This window comes from Thalassophryne amazonica, chromosome 9 (genome assembly GCF_902500255.1).
Source record: "Thalassophryne amazonica chromosome 9, fThaAma1.1, whole genome shotgun sequence".
NCBI classification, from domain to species: domain Eukaryota; kingdom Metazoa; phylum Chordata; class Actinopteri; order Batrachoidiformes; family Batrachoididae; genus Thalassophryne; species Thalassophryne amazonica.
The window spans coordinates 97,835,639-97,851,819 of record NC_047111.1 but is presented as its reverse complement, the minus strand read 5'-3'; the positions used below and the strand labels follow the sequence as shown (position 1 = coordinate 97,851,819).

The following is a 16,181-nucleotide window of genomic DNA, read 5'->3' as shown; positions in this document are numbered from 1 at the left end:
CCTCCCTGGATGAACAGACTATTGCAGTGCCCCGCATGGCCTGTGGTCACCGCCAAGATGAAACAAAAATTGCAGAGATCGTCCTCTGATCATCAGGCTTCATGTAAAACTTGCGTTTTATCATTGTCAAATTTCCCTGCAAAAATGGGTTTGCGCGCAGCTAGATTCCCACCAAGTCTCACGCTAAGAGATCGCGAGATGATGCCACAGTATAGTGGCGCTGGATGGCAGTATAATGGCGCAGTGCTCTTATTCCATTGTCTGAGGAGAACCCTGATCCTTCGTTTACTTACCAATAGTCTTTGAGCCTTTTAGTTCAGCATTTCCTCATTTAAAACACTTGTTTCACAAGTAAAACAGTTCCAAACATAAAAAAGTGGCATGAATTAAATGGCATTCAGCAGAGATGAAATGAAATAATGTCGATGTGTTTGTGGTGTAGTCTTTCTACTTTCATTCAAAGACATTTAACAAAATATCAGCTTCAACTTTTTGGAATTGCATCTGTTATGCATAGTCCCCCGAACTAAATATAAGGATTATTGTTTATACCAATCAACACTGTTACACACAAGTCAGGACATGGATACATGAACATTTCTAAGTCACTAAATGTGTCTTGGGCTTTATTTACATCCATCTTCATGAAATCCAAAGTTTGGTACTTGATAACATAAGATAAGGTAAGATAAAAAGGATTTTATTGTCCCTGTATGGCATATAGTAGGCAGTTCTCAAACACTGAGTGACCGTACAAGAAAGAGACTAGTGACTAAAGCCATAAAGACATCCATAACAACTCTGAAGGAGTTATGGGATTCTGTGGGTGTGGTTGGAGAAACTGTGCAAAGTGCGACTTTTGTCTGTTGCATCACCAGTTAACCAGTTCCATAGTGAAGTGGAACAGAGAAGGACTTTCTTAAAAAGAAGTGAAATTTCATCTCTAGTTTGCCAGAAGGTACCTGGGAGATTTGAGTCTAGATTTGATCTGTTTAGTTGTATTACGGTGCTTCCCTCTATAATTTTTTTCAGGCCCAGTAGTACTCACTGAAAACTCATATTGCGAGGCACACAGAGTTGAAAAATGCACAGTGCTCACAAATGCAGTAGCCAACTGTAACCTATATACTGCAAAAATGGCGCATCACTTACACAGTGATGATAATTCACTGCTGCACTACAAAGGTTAACATGTTTTATTCCCATCAATTAAGGCAGTGTGGTGTGTGATGTAGCAGTTGTCATTTTGTATACCAGGTTTTTGCTTTTTAGTAAATAATTTTTAGAATAGAGCGGTAATCCTGGGTCAGTAAGTGTGTCTGAGACATGGGCATGACTTGTGACATCTAGCGGGAGCGTAATCCAGCTGCTCCTTTGCATTGAAAGGAGTCAGTTGAGGAGGTTTGTGGATCTGATTAGGATGCTTTCTGGATGCCTCTCGGTCCAGCTGGGTTGAGTTGACCGAATACACACTGCAGGGATTATATATTTTTATCTTGCCTGGGAAGGCCTTGGAATCCTCCAGGTGCAAGTAGAAGATGTAGACAGGAATGTCTGGGCTACTTAACCTTGTTGATGTCAGTGCAAAAAATTCAGGGATTGTGCAAGATTAGTGGAGGTACAGGTACAGTATGTGCTCTCACTGCTCTTCTAGTTTATAATTCAGATTGTCATTTTACAGTGAAGCCTCCACATTCTTTCTAGGACCTGCAGTCTAACAGTCTTTTACCAACATTAACTGCTGATTGTATTTTTCACAGGTTGACGTGCTCTGGAAAAAATAGCACCGTGCTTTGTGCTCGTGTGTAAATCACAGTCTAATCGTCTCTCATTGTGAGCAGCCGTGGCACCAAAAAACGGAACTACTTTTGTATTGTGGAAGATTGATCGAAGTTTCCCACAAAAATGAAATGCACTTCTCCCATTATACCAGCCGTTATAAACACGCTTTACATAAAATATGGTTTCCTGCAAGCAGCAAACTGTCCACCCATCGCAGCACCGTCAAGCTTTTCCCATTATTTTTCCAAGTGAAGACAAGTGGATTTGCTGTTATGCTAATTCATGTTAATCAACTCCTCGCCTCAATGAACACTTAGCCTTTAACATTTGAGCTATCAGAATAGCTGCAGACATGCAGCCGTTTCTGCTGCAGTCTGCAAGCTGGACGGAAGCAGAGAAAAATGAATACAATGGCCTTTTATACATGAATGATCAGAAATCACATTCTAACAGGTTGATAAATGAGGTGCATGGTATATAAGTCATGTAAATTCATGTCCACTGTTTTTCAGGTAAGGGGGCGTGTCAAGGGTTGTGGACCCTTAAATGAAAAAACATTGAGCCACTCGTTGGATCTGTTCCTACATCAGAGTCCGTCCCGCGTAATCATCCAATCAAGCACATGGATCCAGCCACGCAAAGCTGTTATGCATAGCTTTGCGTGGCTGGATGATTCTGTGAGCTTGGTAGTTTGTAAACTGAGTACATTTGTTGTTGTTTTTTTTCTATCTGCCTTGTGTGCACTCCCATGGTGCATTATGGCAGATTTATGGCAAACGGCAAATTCCAACATGGTGTAAATCTTGGGACAGTTTGGATGTACACTGTGATGACAGATGTATCCTACAACACACTACAGTTAGTCTTTTTCAACAGATGAGCCTTTTCCAGATATTCCCAGATATACGAACGGATGTAATTTTCCAGGAAACGGATATGGTTGTTGCTGTTATTGTAGTTTTGTGGTTTGAATGAGTGACGAAAGGATCAACACAAAATTCAGCCAGTTTGATAGAAAATCTGGTCGGAACTGTACTGTTCAGAATGTGTCTGTAGAATAAAAGTCTCCCCGACTCGATATCAGGACATTTGTGGTTTTGGGCATGTTTAAAAAGTCTTTGTGTCACATTAAAGAAGTGAATCTTCTTCTCCTCTGTCAAATTCTTCTTCTTTCACTTGCTTTTCTATGGCAGGCAACCAGCATCATAAATTTAGTTAATTTAAATAAAGTATAAGAAATCTCCTAAATAGCAATAGATAACTATTGTAGTAGGTTTATTAAGCACAGTAGTTATGAAATATGAGTTGGTGCAAGGAGTGACTGAGAAGTTTTGAGACTAGTCAAGAAGAAGCCAGAACTAAATTAATGTAAATCTTTATTTTTCAACATAACCCCCATGTAAGTCCACACACTTTTTCCAGCCACATTCATGAATGGTAGTTGTTGCAATGAGTGACATGTGGTCCAGAACATTGTCCTGCTGAACTTGCCGGAGCATTCCACGCCGCTTCTGCTTTATTTTCTCCTGCAGCTGTGGCAAAATGATAGCATAATAAGCGCCATTAATGGCCTGTCTCTTCTGGAGATAGTCCACCAATATGATGCTCTCAGCATGCCAGAAGACAGAGGCCATGACATTTTGAGCAGATGAGACAGCTGTGGCCTTCTTCAGCGTGGATAGAGCCTATGTTTCCATTGCTTCAACTGTTGTTTCTATTCTGGTTTGAAGTGATGGACCCAGAACTTGCCCATGGTCATGAATCATCTCATGAAGTTATCCAGATCTGCTGTAAAAAGCCGAAGATTCTCCCTCAATATCTGGAGCCTCATGCATTTCTGTTCGGCCATGAGAAGCCTCAGGACTTGTGCTGAAAGTTTTGTTCTTCCCTCAGAACCGAATGAACTCTGTCCTGGAAAATGCCTACAGTACTGGCTATATGACACTCACTTACAATACTCTTCTGTCACCAAGGTCCATATCATGGATCTTCTGGATCACATTGGTTGAGGTGGGAGTTTTGGGTCTTCCTGACCTTGCATCATCTTCTCTGCTTGTACTGTCTCTCTCGAATTTGAATCATGGGATTTATTTTCATCACGTGCAGAATGCTGAAGAGTCGACACATGTCTGTGGTAAATGCCTAAATGAATGAATGAGGCGGTGTGACTCAGCTTTTAAAATCAATTAATTTTCTTGTCGTGGGACAAAGCACCTGTGTCCTGTGGTTCAGGCTAAAAAGAGCAGACAAACACAGAGGGACTTCTCTATAAATGCTGTGTTTCTTCAGCTACAGTAAGGAATTAAATTATTTCCAGATGTCATTTTCCAAAATAAGGACACTTTATGTCAGTAAGTTTTCGTCAGGCTGTGATGATGAATCCGACTGAAATGACATAACAGGTAAAATTAAGACTTTATATTCAGTCAGTGTGTGAATGGTTTTAATATATTTACTCAATGTGTGAATGATTTTAATATTTGAACCAGTCTGAACTGTACAAATGTGCATGTGAGGACTGTAGCTTTTGCTTTAGCTGTTGAGTCAATCAGTGGAAAGCAGCGGGTTAGCGCCTCCCTTTTGTAACTGGGCCATAATTTTGGTAACCCACCTGAAGGGTGCTGAAAAAGTGGTATGAAACAGGTCAGTTATTTTGGTATTCGATCCTAAATCTGGATGTGGAAACACACAACTAGCATGCTGTACCATCATGGACTGCTCGGTGGAAACAGGGCTATAATATGTCTGCAACATTGCATCCAGTGAATCAAAATTTCACACATTCTTAAGAGAAATATTGGTTTCTCGAATGCAGTGAGATGGATAGAGCGCCCCTAGGGGTCTCACCCTAGGTGATGTCATCCAAGTCCACATTCCTCACAATTTCACAGCTCCCAAAAATTTCCTGTATATTTGTTTTGTCAAGTGTGCTGGTAGAATGGCCCGAGCAGAGGGTCACCCCTTTGAGTCTGGTCTGCTTGAGGTTTCTTCCCTATATCATCAGAGGGAGTTTTTCCCTTACCATTGTCACCTGTGTGCTTGCTCTAGGGGTTGGTAAGGTTAGACCTTACTTGTGTTAAGCTCTTTGAGGTAGCTTTGTTGTGATTTGGTGCTACATAAATTAAATAAATTGAATTAAATTGAAATTGAATCAGACAGCACGGTGGATTAGTGGTTAGCACTGTTGCCTCAGAGCAAGAAGGTCATGGGTTCAATTCCCATCTGTGGCCTTTCTGTGTGGAGCTTGCATGTTCTCCCCATGTTTGCGTTGGTTGTCTCCAGCTGCTCCGGCTTTATCCAAAGACATGTAGGTTAGGTGGATTGGAAACATTAAATTGCCCGCTTTATCCAAAGACATGCAGGTTAGGTGGATTGGAAACATTAAATTGTCCGAAGGTGTGTGTGTGTGTGTGTGTGTGTGTGTGTGTGTGTGTGTGTGTGTGTGTGTGTGTGTGTGTGTGTGTGTGTGTGTGTGTGTGTGTGTGGGTCTAAATGTGTTTGTTTGTCTATATGTGGCCCTGCGACAGACTGGCATCCTGTCCTGGGTGTACCCCGTCTTGCGCTCTATGACTGCTGGGATAGGCTCCAGCCCCCTGCGACCGTTAATTGGAGAAAGCGATTGAAGATGAGAGAGTGAGTGAAAATAAATCATGAAAATTCAGTAAGGTATATCTTATATATTATATTCCAATTCTAAGGTGAGGGGCAGCACGGTGGATTAGTGGTTAGCACTGTTGCCTCACAGCGAGAAGGTCGTGGGTTCAATTCCCATGGCCTTTCTGTGTGGAGTTTGCATGTTCTCCCTGTGTTTGCGTGGGTTTCCTCCGGGTGCTCCGGTTTCCTCCCACATCCAAAGACATGAGGGTTAGGTGGATTGGAATCTTTAAAATTGTCCGTAGGTGTGTGTGGGTGTGTCTGTGTTTGTTTGTCTATTTGTGGCCCTGTGACAGACTGGCATCCTGTCCTGGGTGTACCCCGCCTCGCGCTCTATGACTGCTGGGATAGGCTCCAGCCCCCCGCAACCCTTAATTGGACTAAGCAGTAGAAGATGAATGAATGAATTCTAAGGTGGAACTATGCCAGTATACAAAGGTATATCTAAATATTTTAAAAGGAAGAGTAAAATAGGAGAGTAGAAAAAAGTAGAGTAGAGCCACTTAAGTGCCTGGTCTTGAGAACCAGGGATGTTCATGTTTCTGAGCGTTTATCAGTAGCAGGTGAAATCAGGCTAAATTCCCCATGTTTATGACTTAATTTCTCAGGGCACCAAAAATAATGACAGAAATGAAATATATCAATATTTTCAAAATTCTTTATTCATTTAGAATAGTCAGCTCATTTGACATTTTATTTTAAGAGTGATACACACTTTAAAATGTCCTCACCAGAAGGTCAACATGTCCAAACAAGTACACAGAATAAAAAACTAAATCTGAGAGGTATGGAGTGAGCTTAACCAAGCAGGAGCAACCCTCCCCACCTGCTCTTCAACGTGTTTGTGAATAGCACTGTGGTGATGACAGATGTAACCGCCAGTTTATTGACACTTCATGTGGTCAATCAGCGTTTAAATCCAACACACTCCCCGAGTTTAGGTGTTTCTTTATTTATATTTTCCGGAGGAAAACTGTGGGGGGAGGATGTCGATTTGGAGACTTGCTTGACATGAGCAATCACATTTCACTGCAAATGCAACATGGTTTGGGGCCACAAGTCAGAACATGCACACCCATCTCCAGCGTAACATTTCGATTTACTGGACGAGGACGGTCTGACATACTATATGAGAAAGGCTTTGTGCTCTTATTATAATTTATATATTACCTTTTTTGTATGTATTGCTGAAATATATAAAAGCTTTCCACAGGAATCACTGGCTATTATCACAGCAGAGGCAGAACAATAACAAGGGAAATGTTTATTGTTAATTTAAGTTGCATCAAGGTAAAATTTGGATTCTTTGGCCTTTAGTTTGACAGGAGTGTGCTGAGAATTTATTATCAACCACATCAAGGTTGTGTTCTTGCACCTGTGTGTTTTTGATTTGTTCGTACAACTAAGTGAAACCTGACTAATTTTGTTGGCAAGAAGCCATTAAATTTCACAGAGGATCTGGATAATGATGTTTTGCAGGATTTTTACTAATTTTGATTTTCATTTAACTTCAATTAACACACTCAGACTCACACCTTCACCATGCATTGTCACGTCTGCCAAACAAGAGGGAGAGCCGGGAGAAGTCTTTTTCATTTTCAATGTTTTGTGATGTCATAGCATCAAAATTATAAACAGAGACAAATGGAAAAATTTGGAGGTAGATTTATATCAACTTCAAAATGTAGTCAACTCTCCCCTGACCCAAAGATCATGATTCTTATCTGTATTATAATAGCCAAGTGGCCTCTGTTTGTGTGTATGGCTTTGATCACGCCCAAACCGGTGAGAGCTGACATTTGCCATTTGGTATGCTTATGTATTTTGGGTCAAGGATAGGTGGTGCCAAAATGTAATGTTGATAGGACTAATATTTTTTTGGAGAAACTACAGATGTTAGCTAACCTTGCTAATTAAATTCTGGACTAACATTTCCAGCAGTGGGTGGTAAATCATCTTTGTATTAAAAACGTGAGTGTGTGCATGCATGATTTTATTTAGTAAGTTCAATATAAGTACATAATATAATTGTAAATACGCTAAAATAGGTGGATGACACAAGAAAGTGGAAACACTTATTTCTGTTGTGGTGCATTTAAAAATCAAATGACAAAATAAAAATAAAATAGAATGATAATAATAATAGTGTGTATATGATAAGGATCTAAACAATTTATAAATACATTGAGACAGTAAATTAACATAAAAAACTACATAATTAACAAGAAATAAAAGGGTTGAGTTCCTCTTCTAAAAAATGTTGAGGTCTAAGGTTTTAAAATCATTCTGGACACACGACATTCGAACTCTTACAAGCTTTGCTTAATTTATTACCACCCTTGAAAAATGACAGCTACCTATTTTATGAACACCACCCAGTCTAGAGCATGTGGAGCCCCATGGACAACACGCTAGTTCTCATTATTATTCTTATTTCTCCCTCCCACCACAGGTGTGTATAGGGATGGGTATTGATAAGATTTTATCTATCAATGGCATTATTGATTCTGCTTATCGATGTGATTCCTTATCGATTCCCTTATCGATACCTCTTGTGAATGTTCTGTGTACTAGAAGTAGGCTTTACAGGTTTCTATGTCAACAGCATTTTATTGAGTCTTAAAGTGAATAAATATGAAATTGGTCACTAGATCCTTGATTTGTGGACATAAATAAACTCCACATGGTGGATCCTTGATATCTGGACATAAATAGAAATAAACAAAATTTGCAGTTTTTGTCAAAAGCATTTACATTCTGAGCTGAGCTCAGCCTGCTACGCTGCACATCAGGATGTAATTCATAAAAAAACTCAGGACATGTCATTTTGGGAGAAAAAAAATGTTTTGGTTTGTTGTCTGTATTACAACGTTTGGAAGGAGGTGTCATTTGATTTATAACAGTGATTCGCTTTGAAGTTATTAATTCCAACAAGACTCTCTTTCTAACTTGACTCGGCAGAGAGCGGTGCAGTGTTTGGAGCTGTACAAACGGAACAGAGGATGGTTCTCGTTTCTTGCCCGCAGCAAGACAAGAGTCCCAGTTAGTGACTTTAATCTGCACAAAAGTGACTCACGATTGACATATTTTAATGGCTTTGAGAGGGGTTAAGAAGTGGATTTGCTGCTTCTGAAAAGCGGCAAAGCATAGAACTAATGAAGCAGCAGGTCAGAGCACTGCTTTGTTGTTTCAAGCATAGCCACTGCAGAAGCGGTTGATTACAGACCTGCTGCAGGGTCTGCAATCAATGTAGAGAAATGGTAGTTTTCCCGATAAACACCTTCAAAAACAACGGCTGCTCTGAAGGACAGATATGGTAATCGTTAAGTAACAAGGCTGTCAGTGTGGGTGGATCAAATAATTTCTTAACGATTCTTGAAAAGAACCCGTTCTTGATACCCAACCCAATGTGTGTAAGATATATTGTCTACAGTAAAATTGTGAATCTTGTTTCAAAAATGTGCAGTCTGAAATGACTGAATATTTAAGCCTTTGGTTGTAGCAGGGCAATATTGCCAGATTGGGCAGTGTTGAGTTTTATTTTGCTGGATGAGGGTGGGTTTTGAAAACCCTTTGGACTGGAAATCATTAGCTATATCTGGCAGTATTCTGGCAGATTCACAGACACATGATCTCTCACTAGCAGCGTTACCGCAACACAGGGAAGCTTTGTTTTTCACGAGTGACTCGGATGGACGTGCATACACCTCCAGCCTCGCAATGTACTGGAGAAGACATGAATCAATGTCACTAGTGGAGATGTGGTTTTGATTTGAAAAGACTGATGTTGCTCAAACAAAGATGTTGGAAACATCTTGCTGTTAAACACGGATGTAGAATACATAGAATATGAAAAGCATTGAGACTCCAACACACACACACACACACGCACACACACACATATATATATATATATATATATATATATATATATATATATATATATATATATATATATATATATATATATATATATATATATATATATATATATATATATATATATATATATATATATATATATATATATATATATATATATATGTGTGTGGGTGTGTAGATAAACTACTTGTTTATTGTATTCGTTTTCTTTGCCTTTTGTAAAAAAAGGCCCTTCAGTGAACCTTTGGACAAAAGAGATGTTGAAAGGAACCCCTTTGAATATTTAATTTGTTATAATTATTTTTACATTATCCAAAAGGGCAAAAGTTCTTAAGAATATATCTGAAGTAGAAAGTTTGCGGTGTTATTGTACGTGCTTCTGCAGATATGAATGCAGGCTGGGGAGAGCCCTACAAAGGGCTGTTTTCATCTCCCCTGGAACACATTGTTCAGCTACTGGATAATCGTGAGATAAGAGCAATTGTGTTTGAGCTTCCAGCGCAAACAAAACCTTGCCTTCAGGAGTGAGAGGCTTTCAGGTTTTTATTTGAGAAAGGTGGTTACCAAGCCTGGTAGGAAAAGAAATTCAGGTTTTTAAAAATTCTCAGTAACTTTTCAATCAAACTGAGAGAAAATGGCACACATGTCCACATTTTTCTTGACTGGAACCATTACAGTGGGCATCACAGACACCCACGAGGACAGTTGGACAGTGATTGCAATTTATTATATATAAATCAGTGCAAATCTTTGGACGGTTTTGATTTTCAAGTGTTTTGCAGTTGAGCTCGTTATTTGGTTATGTTCCTTTGGGAACTTTTATGAAGAAATATACCAAATTTGGATTGTGGCTTCTCAAAGATGAGAATTTGCTCATTAGCTCGATTTCTGCACTCTGAGGACAGCATAACACGTACATTCTATGTGCCTGGCTGCCAATAGTATAACACAGAATCTGTTTGCACAAATGTTTGCACAAAACAGGGTATCATAATGGTGTAACAAATCCTGACCTTGAAGTACAACAAGATTTTATATATTTATATATATTATATATTTTTTCCAAATGAAATTTTACCATTGAATGATGGGAGTATTGGATTCCCAGGGTTCTCCTCAGACATTTTTAGTATTGTGATGCTGTTAGTAGCTATCACCTGAAGTGGTGTGCAATGCTTCCACTCAGGGTGCTATGTGACCTTGTGTCCTGAGGTCCTAAAACAAAAATGACTGTACTGTTTCTAGTCTGACTCTGTTCTGAATTGTTGATTAGTGAAATTAATCTAAAATGTTTGTGTTTCATTGACAAATGGTATACATGTTAGAAATGTGCAATAAACTTATTTGAAAGAAAAAAAGAATACATAGAAAGACCATTTAAAATGTGGGAAGTGACAGACTTTTTTTTACACATTTCCCTACATAATTTTCAGTTTGAAAAGTTTCAATTCCCAAGTCACAGTGTCACCAGGCTGGGGGCATTCACTTCAGAGTGTGAAAATCTCATCTTGCCTTGTGATTCTGAGTCACGCCTCTATACTGTCAAAGGCCCCCCAAAAAAACAAATCATCTATCTTTCCTCCCCGAAAAAAATAATGTAAGTGCTAATGATGAACCTCCTAAGTAAGAAACCACTAAATGTGACACTGAAATCAGTTTATTAATATCAGTTTATTAATTTATTAATAAATCAATTGATATTTCATGCTACTTTATGTAGGGGTAGTGGCCAAGCAGTTAAGTGCACTTGTTTCTAGTGCAGAAGGTTCCCGGTTGGAACTCTGCCCGTTCGCCATGTAATATAGAATTGCATCAGGAAGGGCATCCGGTGTAAAACGTGTGCCAAGTCAACATGCAGATTCACTTGGGATCTGCTGTGGCGACACCAAGTGAAAACAAGCGAACAGCTAAAGGGACTTAGTATTTCATTCTACTTCACGTAGGCCCATTGATATTGAGAATGGCCCATCATATGGAGAAAATGGCTCATTACTTCAGGCAGAGGCGTGGTTAGTCCATACCAACTTTTAGAAATATGACTCACTGCGCCACAGACAACCACCAGGAGTGTTGTACTCCTCACGTCCTACACATGTTCACCAATCAGAAGTGATTAATATTAATTTTATTCAATAATATTTCAACATTCCCATCAGTGGTACTGCTCCATCACATTTTACATGTACATCGTAAATTCTGAACTGAAGCTTGACTTTCAAAAAATATATTCGCAAATCAAACTGCAATATCTGTCAAAAAATAAAAATTGCAGTTAGATATCTTTCCAAAATCATTCAGCCCTAAGCCCAGTTGCTGCAGAAGTCCAAGGGTTCTGCTGTGTTTCCCCTGTCTGCTGCAGATAGATGGTTACTTTCAAGAGGTGAGGATGGACCAGTTGTCTGCCTGAGTGGACCCAAGACATTTCTGCCGTGTGGTAGATGTGGCAACTCACAGCACCGCACCAGTGCATGCTCCCAGACATTATCTTATACCCAACAATTGAACAGTCACGTAGTAGAACACCCATAATATAACTTCCTCTCAAAATAGCCCAATTTGCACAGTTTTCAGCATTTCATTTCATCATTGTGGTGAGATTTCAGCTAGTTTGGTTTCTCAACCTGATCTAAAACCTTTTGAAAGGACTTGTTCTCACTTGCAAGGTTGAAAGATCATGAATGAAGTGTTTATTACTAAATTTGATACTTAATCCACAAATATTCTGTATCTATAAACTGTACTATAATGAATGAACCTCATTTTATTAGCTTTTTTATTAAGAGAAATTACTTAAGGTAAGTTAAGGTCAGAAAACAACCTTTGATTGTTAATATCAGATACTTGAGTATTTTGGCTTAATTTCTATTCTAACTGATTAGTTTAACTTTTACCTGAGTCCTTTCTCAAAGATTTCTAAGATGCCTATACTGTTTCTCAAGTGTGGCTCTAGTACCACTACTTGAGATGATGGCATTTCCATGGCTGCTGTACCAATCCTTCACAATAGTGATATTTCTGAGGGTCTGTCTATATCATTGCCAAGGACCTTGATTCAGTCACATCTGGTTGAGAAGATGATTGAAAAACTAATGAAACATTTTTTTTTTTCAGTATACGCGTGAGATTGTTGAACCTGACCTGGATCAGAAACATGTAAATGTTGGGGGTGGCTTTTCATGCGTTGCCGTCTGTGTCTTGTTTGTCATCTTCTCTGAACTACTCGTCTGCTGGCTGTATTCTAGGCTCCCACAGTCTGAACTCAATGCCTTCTCCCTCTTCCGTTGCTTGACAACCACACTTTTTCTCTCAATAAACTCACCTGCTTCTCATTTGGACGTGTACATTTTTAGCACAATTCAGTTCTCTGTGTCGGTTTTATGTTGTGGTCTATTGCGGTAGACGTAGTTTTTCTTCCTTGTTTTTGAAGCCAGTCTTGTTATTTTTGTAGCCTCTTTTTCATGTCATGTTTACTGTGCAATCCTTCAGTTTTGTTGTCCATTTATGGTGCCTTTTTTAATGCCTGTTTTGTTACATAAAAGATCATCTTTTTACCACAAGCCATCCAAGTATTTGAGTATCTTTGTTCAACTCCTCATAGTTACTGCCACAGAGCTGTTATTATATTGTGAACCAAGGCTTTGAACCAGATTTATTTCCCATCTGCTTTGTTCCGAACAGAAACGGTATTTTAATGTTTATGGTTTTGGGTTCCACCCCAAAATTGATGTTCCCAAACCGGTTAGAACAACAACAAAAAATATTGTTCTCGAACCAGTTAATAACTTGAGAACTCCAGTGCTTTGTCCTGTCAACAACAAGAAAAATAAGTTATTTTAAAAGTTGAAATATATTCCAGCCAGCGTTGAGCATCTGACATATCTTTAGTGTTCTGCTCGCCATGAAAGTAAATCTCATTTGATCCACCAAGACAAATAAATAAATAAATAAATAAATATATAAAAGAATAATAATAATGACCCAAATAAATTCAGTGTTTTTAAAGATGTCCTTCGATGTTTGTCTGCTCCAGGTGCGTTTCTCAGCATGACATAAGGATGCCAGTGCTTTGCCACCCTCCACAAAACCAAAATAAACGTGGTCAATAATGGTTACCGGTTAATGGTTATTTTTTTCATCCTCACCAGGTCATTGTAAATGGAAACCTTTTCAATAATGAAAAAAATAAGGGATACCGTTATGTTAATGAACAATTCTGTTCCGGAACATAAAAACATATACATTTTCTGGTTTTGTTTTTGTTCCTAGCAAAATACCAAACATTTCTGGTTCAAAGCCTTGATATTAACACAATAGATGTATAGTAGAGTTACTGAAAAAGGCTTTTCCTGGAACGCTATTAAAATTTTGGATGGAGCCGCGATATTTCAGGGGGAAAAAAAACACTGCGAGATGGGCTATTTTACTAATATTGAGTTGATTTTTTAAAATAGATTTTTAGGAGAGGGTTGAATCTGATCTGGCTTATACATACAAAGGAGCATAGTCACTTATGTGGGCAAACGTGAACTGTATGCACTCTGAGTGCACTTTGAGTTAATATTTTCTCAAAGTTATCTTACTGTAAAATACCTTTTGGCTTTTAGCTTGCTGGTTTGGAAAAACAAATTGTTCTGAGAAGTTGTGATTTTGTTTTAAACTATTTTCTATCATTTTAATATTGTGAAATATTAATTGGTGGCATCAACACTGAAATAAACACTTGTAGCAGAAGCAGTTTGTTCCTTTAATACTTCAGCTGTTTGAGATGGAAGAGAACAATGAGATGGTGTTCTGCAGTAGAACAAAGGCGAGTCTGTAACTGTACAGGAAGCCTGAAATTTAATGACATTATTCCTGCTGCATCATTTGTCAGTGACAGGACGATTGACAGTAAATTTGCTTTATGAACAGCAGTGAACCATAACTTAAAAGTTAAAATGCAATTAAACAAACCCTTGCACAAATTAACAGCCACACCTTTTTTCCTCTGACGGTATCGACAGGGGAAAAAAATCACTTTGCCTTTTATTTTGTGTTATTTCACATCATATTTTATGGTTGGAAGCTTATATAAAGCTTTTAGAATGTAGGACACATACCAACAGGTCAAATTCAATAGCCTGAAAGCCAGTGAGGTCGACCACACGCAGTTCTTTTTCAGTCTCCCGCTCGGCTATTTTCAGCTCTTAATCAGTGAGGCTAATGTGATATCACCACATAGGCACCTGCCTGAGCAATTATGTGCTGAAGTGAAGATCCTTACTCGCTTACACAGATCACTCCTTTGTTGCTGTTCCAACACCGCTGACACAGAAAGACTTAAGGGTGGTGTCAGGAGGGATTGAGTAGACAAAGATCTGCTGAAGCATTTCTGTCTTAAGTCCCGATAACATTGATGTTGGAGGACAAACTGTAATAAACACCCATCTGAGTGCACCCGCCGCCAAGTCAGCTGGAGCTACAGTGGGGTAAAAAAGTATTTAGTCAGCCCCTGATTGTGCAGGTTCTCCTACTTAGAAAGATGAGAGAGGTCTGTAATTTTCAACATAGGTACACTTCAACTATGAGAGACAAAATGAGGGAAAAAAAATCCAGAAAATCACATTGTAGGATTTTTAACGAATTTATTTGTAAACTATGGTGGAAAATAAGTCTTTGGTCACCCACAAACATGCAAGATTTCTGTCTCTCACAGACCTGTAACTTCTTTAAGAAGTTCTTCTGTCCTCCACCTGTTGCCTGTATTAATGGCACCTGTTTGAACTCGTCATCTACACCTGTCCACAGCCTCAAACAGTCAGACTCCAAACTCAACCATGGCCAAGACCAAAGAGCTGTCGAAGGACACCAGGAAGAAAATTGTGGATGCGCACCAGGCTGGGAAGATTGAATCTACAATAGTCAACCAGCTTGGTTTGACTAAATCAGCTGTGGGAGCAATTGTAAGAAAATGGAAGACATACAAGACTATTGATAATCTCCATTGATCTGGGGCTCCACGCAAGATGTCATCCTGTGGGGTCAAAATGATCATGAGAACGGTGAACAAAAATCCCAGAACTACATGGAGGGACTGATGAATGACCTGCAGAGAGCTGGGACCAAAGTAACAAAGGCTACACACTATGCAGAGAGGGATTCAAATCCTGCAGTGCCAGGCGTGTCCCCCTGCTTAAGCCAGCAGGCCCGTCTGAAGTTTGCCAGAGAGCATATGGATGATCCAGAAGAAGATTGGGAGAATATCATGTGGTCAGATGAAACCAAAATAGAACATTTTGGTAAAAACTCAACTCGTTATGTTTGGAGGAAGAAGAATGCTGAGTTGCATTCCAAGAACACCATATCTACTGTGAAGCATGGGGGTGGAAATTTTAAGCCAAAACCTCCTTCTGTCAGTGAGAGCATTGAAGATGCAATGTGGCTGGGTCTTCCAGCATGACAATAATCCCAAACACACAGCACGGGCAATGAAGGAGTGCCTCCGTAAAAAGCATTTCAAGGACCTGGAGTGGCCTACCCAGTCTCCAGATCTCAACCCCATAGAAAATTTGTGGAGGGAGTTGAAAGTCCGTGTTGCCCAGTGACAGCCCCAAAGCATCACTGCTCTAGAGGAGATCTGCATGGAGGAATGAGCCAAAATACCAGCTACAGTGTTTGCAAACCTGGTGAAGACTTACAGGAAACGTTTGACCTCTGTCATTGCCATCAAAGATTATGTTACAAAGTATTGAGTTGAACTTTTGTTACTGACCAAATACTTATTTTCCACCATAATTTACAAATAAATTCTTTAAAAATCCTATGTGATTTTTTGGATTTTTTTTTTTTTTCCTCATTTTGTCTCTCACAGTTGAAGTGTACCT

General features: G+C 39.2%; 1 protein-coding gene and 1 long non-coding RNA gene across 2 annotated transcripts in view; both read left to right on the top strand.

The window, feature by feature from the left end:
* Window positions 1–16,181, top strand: part of alcama (activated leukocyte cell adhesion molecule a) — a 434,306-nt gene that overhangs the window by 184,739 nt on the left and 233,386 nt on the right. The gene's annotated exons all lie outside the window — the stretch shown is intronic.
* Window positions 92–15,974, top strand: LOC117517705. Its single transcript, XR_004562805.1, has 3 exons — window positions 92–103; window positions 5,994–5,999; window positions 15,819–15,974. It is a non-coding gene; the product is annotated as an uncharacterized LOC117517705 (long non-coding RNA).